Consider the following 11642-nt stretch of genomic DNA (forward strand, 5'->3'; position numbering starts at 1 on the left):
AAATTTTATTGTTAAGCTTATAATTCCCAGAAAAACTTTAATTTCGTAGATATATATTTTAATATCGTTTGACTGTCATTTTTGTTATTATATTTAGTAAATAACTATTTCTACATCACACATATAAATTTGTGCAAAATTTTGATTTATCGTAGATAGGGGAAGTCATTTTTTTGATACGCATGAGCTACTTAATACAAACTAAAGAGTTAAATTCGATTTAAAGATTAGTTATAGTAATAAATGTAGTAGAAAATGCTGTCACAAATAAGGCGATAAAAAAATCAAAAAAAATATCGAAAAGATTTACTTAACAAAATAAAATTTTCGATAAAGAACAGCGACCAAAAATCATGCTTTATATACAAAACTGCGGTATAAACCGAATATTTTAGCATTTTCCTGATGATCTGTATAAATATATGCACAAAAGCGTTTAAATCTCCATGTTTTATTAACCAAAAACCTATATTAGCCTTAAAACTTAACCCAAATGCAAAAAAAAGTTTAATAAAGGATGCCGTTTATTATTTGTCATTCTAAAAAGAAAATTTTACCATTTTTTGATGTTTTCCATATGTCATGTAATTTAGTGTTGCTGGTTTTTTTTGTTATATGTAAAAAGGTTATATAGAACTGTAAATCTAATATTCAATAAAGACAGCAGAAAACAAACATGTATATTGCAAAAAAAAAAAAATTCAATTCTAAATCTGTTTAGTAAGAAAAAGGTAATACCAGTCAGACATTTTAACAGTATTAAAAAAAAGTACGACAATTTACTTTTCAATCTGATGTTATTATGTCAAATTAGAAGATGTCAAGATTATAATTCCAAGTGATGTATCGATGTATTACTACGAATAAAAGGGAAAAAAAATTGATTCGAGTAAGAGGTCGGTCTTATTAAATATAAATATATAATATATAATAGAATCAATCGAGTTTACGTGACATTAATTTCTATTATCGACTATTATATACAAAAATTGCATCCAAAAGGCTAAGATATATCTATTTTTTTAAGAATAAAAAATGCCAACACTTATAAAATGTATATCCATGAATTTTAAATACACTGAATACTGATCATTGCGCAGCATTTTAACCTTTTCTCTATAGACTACTGAATACCACGACTTTATCACGTCAACAAAATTTTTTACTTATATCTATGAGACTTGAAATATATTCAGCATTACCTAAATTTTATTTCTTTATTTAATAAAAACAAAAAAATGTTGTAGACTTTACGAAAATAACATGGGTTTCATAGAAACCTTGTATCCCTGATATTCCTACTCATTACGTGATTTAAAATTTATAGCATATAAAATTATTTCATATTTAAATATATTGTCAGTTTTTATTGATTTTACAATTTAATAAAATTTTTATCATGACCGTCTTAAAAAGCCCTTGTATTTTTGATAAATAATTCACCACAAATATTTTTCCAATAATTTCTGTAAATATTTACACAGCTAGGCCCTCAAATTTCTTAATTTAAAAGGTGTTTGTCATCTAAGCTTTCATTTTAGAAAGTAAAAGTTGAAAAAGAACCATAGTCAAAATGAATAGAATCTTTCAAAGTTTATATAGAATGTTGAAAACTTATGCACATGATTAGTATGAATCTAAAAATTCTGGAACAACAAATAGGTTGAATAAAATCATCTAAATTAGTGTTTACTTAACCTGAATTCTTTTATAATAAAAGCACAATTAATAATGGATTAAAAAATGAACATTATTTATAATTAAGTTGAAAACACACATCCTTAATATTATATCTTTTTGCTAGAAAATAACAATTTTTCCTAGATTCAAACATAAAAATTTTCTATCTATAAATTTAAAGATTAATCGTGCTGATTATAATCTTGTGGCAAATAAATCTAAAAACACCTAAATGCGATGTAAATGCAACAGAAACCAAAATATTCCATTCAATTTCATTTGTATACGAAAAAAATTTGAAACTTTAAGTACTAAAGCCATAACAAATTCATTTTCGGCTTAGAATTAGAATGTAGATTTAGTAAACTATAATTTAAAGCGCTAAATAGAAATAAAAGCAAAAGCATTCATAAAGGTATAAGATCATTATGAAGCAGAATAATCATTTTAAAATCTATTGTTTTATAATATTGGTATACAAATCGAAAATACCCATTTCATCTATATAATTCTATGTTACCTTATTTTGTATACTTATTTTAAATCTTATTTCTTTCAGTGTGATAATATGATAAGATGAAGTCGAAGTAAATCTAAACATCACACCAAAAATATTTTTGAATTAATTATAGTAGAAACATCATACATTTTGCATGTATATATCACCAGAAAACAAGATAATTACATATAATAAAATTTAGAACTATATAACCGCTTTTAAAGTAATATTGCAGATGTTCCAGCGTAAATTTATAAAATGTATATGCGTTAATTATGATTTGGTCAATTAAATTTGTTCAAGCATCATATTAAGATTTTATATTAAAGGATTTTTAGTAAATCTTTTGTGTCTCATATATTTACAATCTTCACAATGCATCATCTTCTTTCATTCAAGGAATGTTAAATAATTCATGTTTTCGATAAATTACCCATTAATTGCAATCAAAATGACCAAATCTTCAATGTTAAGCTAAAAATCAAATTATTAAAGGTTTGATAGATAGATGATAAAATAAACGTTCAAAGAATGCGAAAATACAGGAAATTATTAATTTGATATTTCATCATCAGATCACAATAATTAGATCAAAAAACAAGTAAATCATATATGAAGCTAATAAATATACACTAATATACAAATTAATTATTTTAAAGTATTTTAAATATCCACACACGAACCAGGATATTCATAAGTATATTCGAAAAAGTATGATGAAAAATTTTTGAACGTAGAAAAACCGATGTAACGTTAAACAAAATGATATAGTGGCATTCAAACAATATTAAAATTCAATCAACAAAGTATATATGTTATATAAATTCAAATACTACCATATAGTCAAAAAAGAGACCTAAGAACAACTCATTCATTTCAGCAGCATAATATTCTAATTTGTTGGTAATTATTTTCAATAAGTTATTTATAAATTTATCTAAGAGAAATTCTAATATGTTTGCTTGCGCAAAACTTTAAATTGCTTTATATTACATATTTACGGTATACTCTTATAAATCAGATAATCCATACATTCTTCCTCAAATTATGTTTTAAACTCAAGACTTATACACACAAGTCTTTCTCTACATGTTAGTATTTATAGTTTTGCTTCCTTTTTCCATTGGTATCACTTATTCCTTAACATACGACATATTATATTTTATGACTATAACATCCCATGTTATGATATATATTAGTATTTGACCGATACATGTATGGCCATGTTATATATTTTAGAAATACAAAAAATTTATCATGACAGATTATAATTTAGTATTTAAAATCTGTCTTTATTTTAAAGTTGCTCATATATATTCAGAAGATTAATTTTAGATTTATAAAAATAACGAAAATTTTTATATTCATCAAATATACATTTATACTATCTTTTAATATATTCTCACTTGTTTTATCCATAAATTAAACAATAGAAACACATAGTTTACATAAGAACAGATTTTCTATGATTTCTTCTAACATAATCAATAAATACACATATCTTAAACAAAAGCAGAATTCTAGCTGTTTATTCGAAACTGTTGATCTTTCTAAAATTACTAGATATTTTCGGTAATATATAAATTAATTCGCTTTTATAAAAAACTATATTTAAGTAAAGGCAATGCTTGCTTCAATAAAGTGTGATGAATAACAAGAAAATGTAATCTATATATCGGTAATTTGTTTCTGAATCAGAACAGAGTAAACTTGGAAATAGAAAAATAAAATCATGCCTTAGAATTTCTAGTCATAAAAAACAAATAAAATATATTTTAGGGTTAAACATAATATTGCCACAGCATACCTAGTTTTTAACGAATTGTATGGTGTTTATCAAATATAAGCAGCTTAAATATATGAGCTTTTGAATAAAAGTATAATTTATAAAATTATAGTGCAATCTTTCGTTTAAAAAAAATCGCTTATGATAAAAAGCCGTACATCAAAACTTATTTTCAAATCACTATATATCAAAATATAATGAAAAAAGATAAACGGATAATTCTTTATTGTATAATATTTTAGTGCACGTTTTAGAAACTTAAAATGACGATAAATCATAAGAATGCGTCCATGGTCATTCAAAAAACAAACCAAATATAAAATAAACTTTATTATCGCGTAAAAATTCTCGTGAATAAAATTCTGATAATGTAACTCCTCTCTTACCATCATCTAGTTTAGAAAGTTATTTAAAAAAATCAATTCAATACAGACGCATTTTATATTAAATGATGTCATTTTTTTATTTCTTTGCGACTTAGAGATAAAGCGCATGGTTATCGTGATTTATAAAATGCCTAAATATATAAAATGATGTACGTGAAAACGTTTAATTTACAATATATTTAGCGATATAGATTATCTTTTATTTTCTTAGGAATTTAGTTGTTGCTCAATAAATAATCTGTCGACATAAATTCTAGGAAAAGGAAATTTTATACATTCGTCTAAAAATACTGCGATTTTCTAGGGCCGATATATAATTTTTTCGTCCCTAGAAAATAAAATTGAATGCTTATGCTAGATAATTTATCTATATAATGCTATTATTAAAATCTGAAAAAAATTATAGTCAAAATAAATATTTTTAAGAAAAATTGTAACATGGAAATATATATGTAGTTTTTTTTGCCATAAACTGATATACAATCATTTTGCTTTTTTTTTATGTTTAAAAGCAAAAAAATTCCATGTAAGATTTAATATTTATGCAAAAAAAAACGAAGGCGATAGAATATTACTATATTTAAACGCAGAATAAAAGTCAGAAGAAGTTTTTCATTGCAAATTTTTTATTTTAATGGTTTTTAAAATTGTATTTATTACAACTAAATTGAAAAAAAATTAAGAAAATTTTGCAGTCTAAACAAAAAATTCGTTGTTATATATTTAAAAAACAGAGAAAGCGCAATTTCAACAGGAATACCAATGCAGACTAACTTGATATTTTTTTTAATATTATATTTTCCTATGTAATTATTAAAATCGATCAAATTTCAAAAAAACCATCAATCTTATGGTTTGAGTTTTTTTTTATAAGTTCTACAATACCTCTGGTAAATTTAAGCTTTAAATCAAAAATTCTATAATTCATTGATTATTTTCAACTATCTGCAAGAAGTTAGGAACAATTTTTTATGAATAAAATCATGATTTAAAGAGAATTTCAGGATATAAATAGAAGTAAAACAGATTATAATATATGCTAGTATAAAAATATCACAAATTAATTGCGAACCAATTTAATTTTAATCCAACATGGGTTCATTTATTTAGTATAAAGAACAATAAATTTAATTTTGCATTTAAGTTCTTCAACATAGTATTTGTGTCTGAACCATTGATTTTTTATTCGAAAAAAATATTCTTATAATTTAAAAGGTTCTAAAACCCATGTGCTTCGATTAGTATATTTCCCCCTTAATTTGCATTTTATATTATTATCTTATATGCTAAATTTTATTTCTTCGACTTAATTATAATATGTGTGATGATAAGATGGATAATCAATCACAAAAATTATAAAAGCTACACAATATTATATATTTTTATATTCTTTAACGTAAATAACTAAGAAATTTTGCTTTATGTGAGAAAAGTAATGTAAAAACATCTAAAAAAATAATACTTTCATAAATTTTTGTGTGATAAAATGAACATAATTTTCTAAATCGAAAACGTTTATTTCAAGGAATATATGTCACCCATATAAGAATTCTACATACAACAAGCTATTAGATTATCCCTGTCATAGCGTAAAAATGCAATCTATTTATTTTGAGTTTGTTATTTATAAATATTCAAAGAAGATATAAATAGAGTTCAATTATTCGTTTTGTGATCAATCTTATTATAGACCAGTAGAATAATGTAAATCTAGAAATCACGATCAATACAAAATAAAAATATCAATATTGTGGTTACATTGAGTTCTATGGCTAGAAAAACACATGAAATGTTTCAATAGAATAAATTTATTTATTAAAGAAATTGAATATAAGAGATCAACTTCTGGCCTTCATCTTAATAATAAAAAAAAAGATCTAGCTTTTGAAATTGATTTGAGAAATTAATTTTAAGCCTAATGTGATGAAGAATCAATCAAATCCAAAATAATTTTTTTATGAATCAAAATTTTTATCCTTTGTCTATAAATAAAATGCAGAAGATGAATAATATGCTTTTATTTTTATTCACTTTAAAAGAGCTTTTAAGTTCCCTTGAATCCTGTGATTTATACAATTCCGAGAATCTAAAATTTATTCAAGATAATTCGTACCCTAGTCAAGATTAATAATATCATAATCAATTCAACAGGGATCATAAATATCAAATACCGACTACGGTGTGGGAAATAATACAAGACTTTCATTCCAGCTGACGATTGTAGAAAGAATGATAAAATTTCGAGTTCATATAGGCATAGAAATAATACTATTAACAAAAATCATTTGACAAACATGAATGCAAAAAAGAATATTATATATTCGATTCTAAGCTAAGCTTTATAATTAGAGATCATGCAGCAAGTAGTAATGTGAAAAACGAGTCTAGCCAACAATATAAACAATCCAGTCATCAGAAACATTCAGATAAAAATTCATATAGGATACCAGATAATACTTTTAGTTTTCGGGATATAAATTTAAATATTTATCATCCGAACATTAATTTATCATCATCTGCATATATGATATTGAAAAACTTTGAGTCACATTGTACCAAGCATAAACCGGATATGAAAGAAGATATAAATAGGTATAACCCAGATTTTTTGGTTCCAAAAGTTCAAAATGTTATAATAGATCCCCATTCCACAAACGAATACCGTCACCAAAGGGGGGCTCTACTGCCCTGCAATCGAAGGTACCAAATTATTTAGAAAGTAAAAGTAAGCCAGATTGCTGTAACTGTTCTAATTTGAAAACGCCCAGCGATTATCGTGAAGACAATTCCAAACGAACAGAAAATAAAGTTTTTTCCAGAGTGAGCAAGCTAAATAAAATTTCAAGTAGTTTTGGTCTATGTGAGTCTGGGATATTGTAAACAATGATTTAAGAGAAACAATAACTCTTACACTAGAAATGATGAAATCTAAGAACAAATATGGGCCAAAAATGAACATATATTATGATTTAATTAAAGATGTCTTGGAATTCTTTTGTAGACGACGCCATTGCCAATAATAATCAGTAATCATGTTTTAGCTTATTAAGTAATTTAAACAAGGAACACTATATAAATATAGCAAACAAAGATGACGAAGAGAAAACGGTTAATTAAAACACAAGATATCATGATAATATTTTATTTGAAACATCAAAATCCGAAGGAAAGTTATAGCTTCATTTATATCCAGAAAAGGAAAATATACATCAAGACTTTGATTCTAAAAAAAGCCAAAGACTTTATACGATTTAAAATTTGTTAATGAGGAAAATAAAAGGCATTTAAATATGAATCAAACTAAAAGTGAAGGCCTCGAAATAATTTTAAATAGCCATAGCTCGAATAATCGATCTTCGTAAAAAGATTCCTATGAAGAAAACGTAAATATTAAAAATAGCTTAGTACCATACACAGGCGTAAAGGATATAATTAAATTCGAAATAGATAGATATACAGCCTCATACTCTCATTTTAGTGCCAACAAAGGAGGTAATTCTGATGATCCTCATATTTTTTTCGACAACATTGGATAACGAGAAACACTTAAAAAAGGTTAGTGAATCATATCCCCAAACATCTTACGAAGACTATATGTGATCTAAAAAATAATTATGTAAAATATATCTAATTATCACCAGAAATTAATAATGACTAATTTACACAAAAAAATAGTCTTTTGTTCCCTAGTCTTTTTAAGAATAAGAAATACATAATTTTAATAAATTGTACGTAATATTAACCGAATATTCTTTATTTGCATGATTTTAAGAATTAATTACTTATTAATATCCACAAATTATAGAGTAAAAAATCAACAAACAACAATAAATTACAGCTTATTTATATCTTAAATCTACATCCATATAACAAATACTTTTTATCGGTAGAATTGTGTTAAATGTGATTTTCTTATAAGAATATAAAACAATCCAGCTGATAATACGTTAAACAATTTTAATAAAATTAGATTCAGCATATACCCGTTGAAATAAAAAATTAAAAGTTAGGCATAAACAGATGGTTATTGTTTTTTTATTTTCCTTGCAAATATATCATTACAATATTTATTTTATTTATGGGTTAATTTTAATTTGACTTTTATATTTTCTCAAGCAGATTGTGTGAATCAATCTTTCTAACAAACTTTATCAATACATTTCTTATCTCTTACTCTGCCATATCCTCATATATACCCCTTCTCCACATAAGACTTATCAGTTCAAAAGTCCTTCCCAATCCTATGGTTGACAATATAATATTAATATATATTGCAATAAAGTTCCACAAAAAAATTATTCATTCAAGAGTGTTATGAATCATCCCTGCTACGCTTTAAGCGTATGCCACGCCTTGGTCGGCAGAAAATTATAAATTACTACAATGACAAGTTGAGACGTACTTATCTTTGAAACAACTAAGAAACTAGGAAATATAAATTCTGGTGGAAAGAAATGATGGGACAAGACACATATGAAATTTTGATCACAAAACTTCAAGGAAAAGATAAATAAAGAGTGATGATATTTTGAGCAGAACAAAAATTAAGAGGAAGAGAATTTTTTTTTAAAATGCAAATAAATTTATATAAGGTGTATTCCAAAGTTGGTAAACGAGAGATAAGGGTTTTCTAAATAACAAAGAAAGATAATTTCACAAAGATTATAAGGAAGGGATAAGAATAAAAATAATTTTATAAATACGAGTACCAGAGTCAATCCCATAGAGATATAACTGAAATTACTAAGACCCTACAGAGCATCCTGTTGAATTATGAAGAGCTGTCGAAAAATGTGAATCAATTCAAAATTTTTATTTATATTTAAGAAAAAGAAGAAAATATTAGAAATAGATACTGATTTGAAACGCATATATAGCGCCAGAGGCAAGTGTTTCGTTGAAAACATAAATTCTCTGCACAAGATAATGCCAATAAACCAAGAAATTAGAACAGAAAATTCAATACACTGAAGCTATAGATGTAATCGAAGAAAAAATATATTGCAATATAAATAAGGCAAAAAAAATTTTAAAAGCGGCTCTTTTTAGTATCTTAAAATTTATATTTTATTTTTGCGTAAAAATAGGTTAATAATAAAATAAATATTATTCCGTATTCTAATGGAACAACAATTTTCTAACCTTTGTTTTTGTGTATAACTAATATTCATAAATTTGTGACAAATATAAAATAATGCTCACATAAAGACATTTTTCAAGTTAGTGCACGTTCTTTGATTCTATCAAATAGATGCAATTTATCTTGGCTTAAAATCGATGTTTTATGATCAAAACTATCATTATAAAATTTTCTATGGGAACTTGCAATAAATAAAGCCCAGTCAAAAATTAGAATTCATGTTATTGATGATGAATTGCATTATTAAAATTAATTATTTTATTTTACATAATTTAATTACTTGATCTTTCAATTGCATATGCATTTAATCTATTATATGCACCTTTATATATTAATTTGTAATCTGTCTAATAAAAAAATCATGAATAATATTAGAATCGGGAAATGTAGATCTTTACAGATAATAAAAGTCATTAACTGTGCTTTTATGGCTACAAATATTTATTCTATTTATTTTCTGTTTTACTTAGTAATTAATATATAATTTTATTTTTTCATATAATCTTGCAAACCGGGTGTTATTATATTATGATAATGGTTTAGTTTAAGCCCTTTTAAAATTTAACCAAAAACCCTAAGCGCCAAACTATAGTCCTTAGAATTTGAAATTTATTTATATGCTATTAGTTGTCTTATACACCAAAAGGAATAAAAAATGATATATATATTATAATTATGTATTTGACTAAATAGCTTTACTCTTTATTTTCTTATTCATGAAATACATATATATAACATGGATCAAGAAACACGATGAATTATAGAATTTGTATAAGCAATTTTTAGATTTACATATTCCTGGGTTTTAATTTAATTTTGTCATCGATTTAAGACACGACAAAATATTTTTAATGTCATGAAATTATATGAATGAGCACCCCAATTAATTAAAATAAGTAATTTTTGACTTGTTATTCTTTTCTTTTGATAAATATGTTATTAAGCTAAGAATTGTGTTAACTTATAAGCTAGTTTTTTTATATATACCGTAGATGAAACATTATAATTTAAAAAAGTAAATAAACGAATATTATTTAAGAATAGGGCTTAAAAAAAATTTATGTTTGAAATAAATATTATAGTTGTCTTGGGGTACATAAACTCACTTAAATACAATACGAAATTTTTATTTATGTAGTTCTTATTATTTCATATTTATCAAAATGAATTTAACTGGTCTTGGGTCAAGGATATTATTATTCAGTTTATTCGGATTTCAAAATATTATCTTGCAAATATATGTAAAAATATTACCAAGGTCAATATGCCAAATATATTATTTGAATATACTAAAAAAAGTTTAATGCAACAAAAGTAATATATGAACATGTGAAATATCAAATTAAACATAAAATCACTTATTGTGCGTAATTTAGACGCGTATGGTTTCCATTTTCACAATCCTGGCAGTTAAAATATAGTTCAAATCATATAGAAAAATATTTTTGGAATAAAAGAGACTAATGTCTTTTTTCAGCACAATATTTATTTAAGGGTAAATTTTACTTCCAAGTTTACATTTTTTCTCGCAAAACTTCAGATTGCTCCATGTACAGATTCGCTGTATATTCTTATTAAGCAGAACATCCTTTTAGTTCACCCTAATACATCTTCTCTATAAGCTTAAAACATTTCAGTGTTTTTCATAGACTATTCTTTGTGAATAGACATTTTTTTCCGTGACATTACACATTCCTCAATGACAACTTTTTGGGTAATTACAAGAATATTTTTTTTAAATATAAAATTTGGTTTTTATGATTAAACTGGCACCAAATAAATAGTTGATTGTGGTGGGAGTAGTATCAACATGCTAATTTTATCACAGAGGTTTCTTAAAGCTGATATTCAACGTGGTTAATGTGCAAATTTTTATAGCAGTTGCGTCAACTAAAGTTAAAAAATTCGAATATTTTATGTTATCTGGCAAACACAAAAATTTATATTATCTTTTTATGTACAATAAAACCTTATAAGTAGAGAATATATTTTCTTATAAAGTGTGTCATATTCATTATTTTTTTATACGATTTAGTGGACCAGAGATTCTCTGATTTTATGAAATATAGTGTGTATTCTCAAATTAACACCACTTCACATTATGTAGTCCTATTATATGATATATCTCAAATAGAATCGAAAAACACATCT

Source organism: Rhyacophila brunnea, unplaced genomic scaffold, assembly GCF_057557595.1.
Source record: "Rhyacophila brunnea isolate RB1 unplaced genomic scaffold, BYU_Rbru_1.0 scaffold_74, whole genome shotgun sequence".
NCBI lineage: Eukaryota > Metazoa > Arthropoda > Insecta > Trichoptera > Rhyacophilidae > Rhyacophila > Rhyacophila brunnea.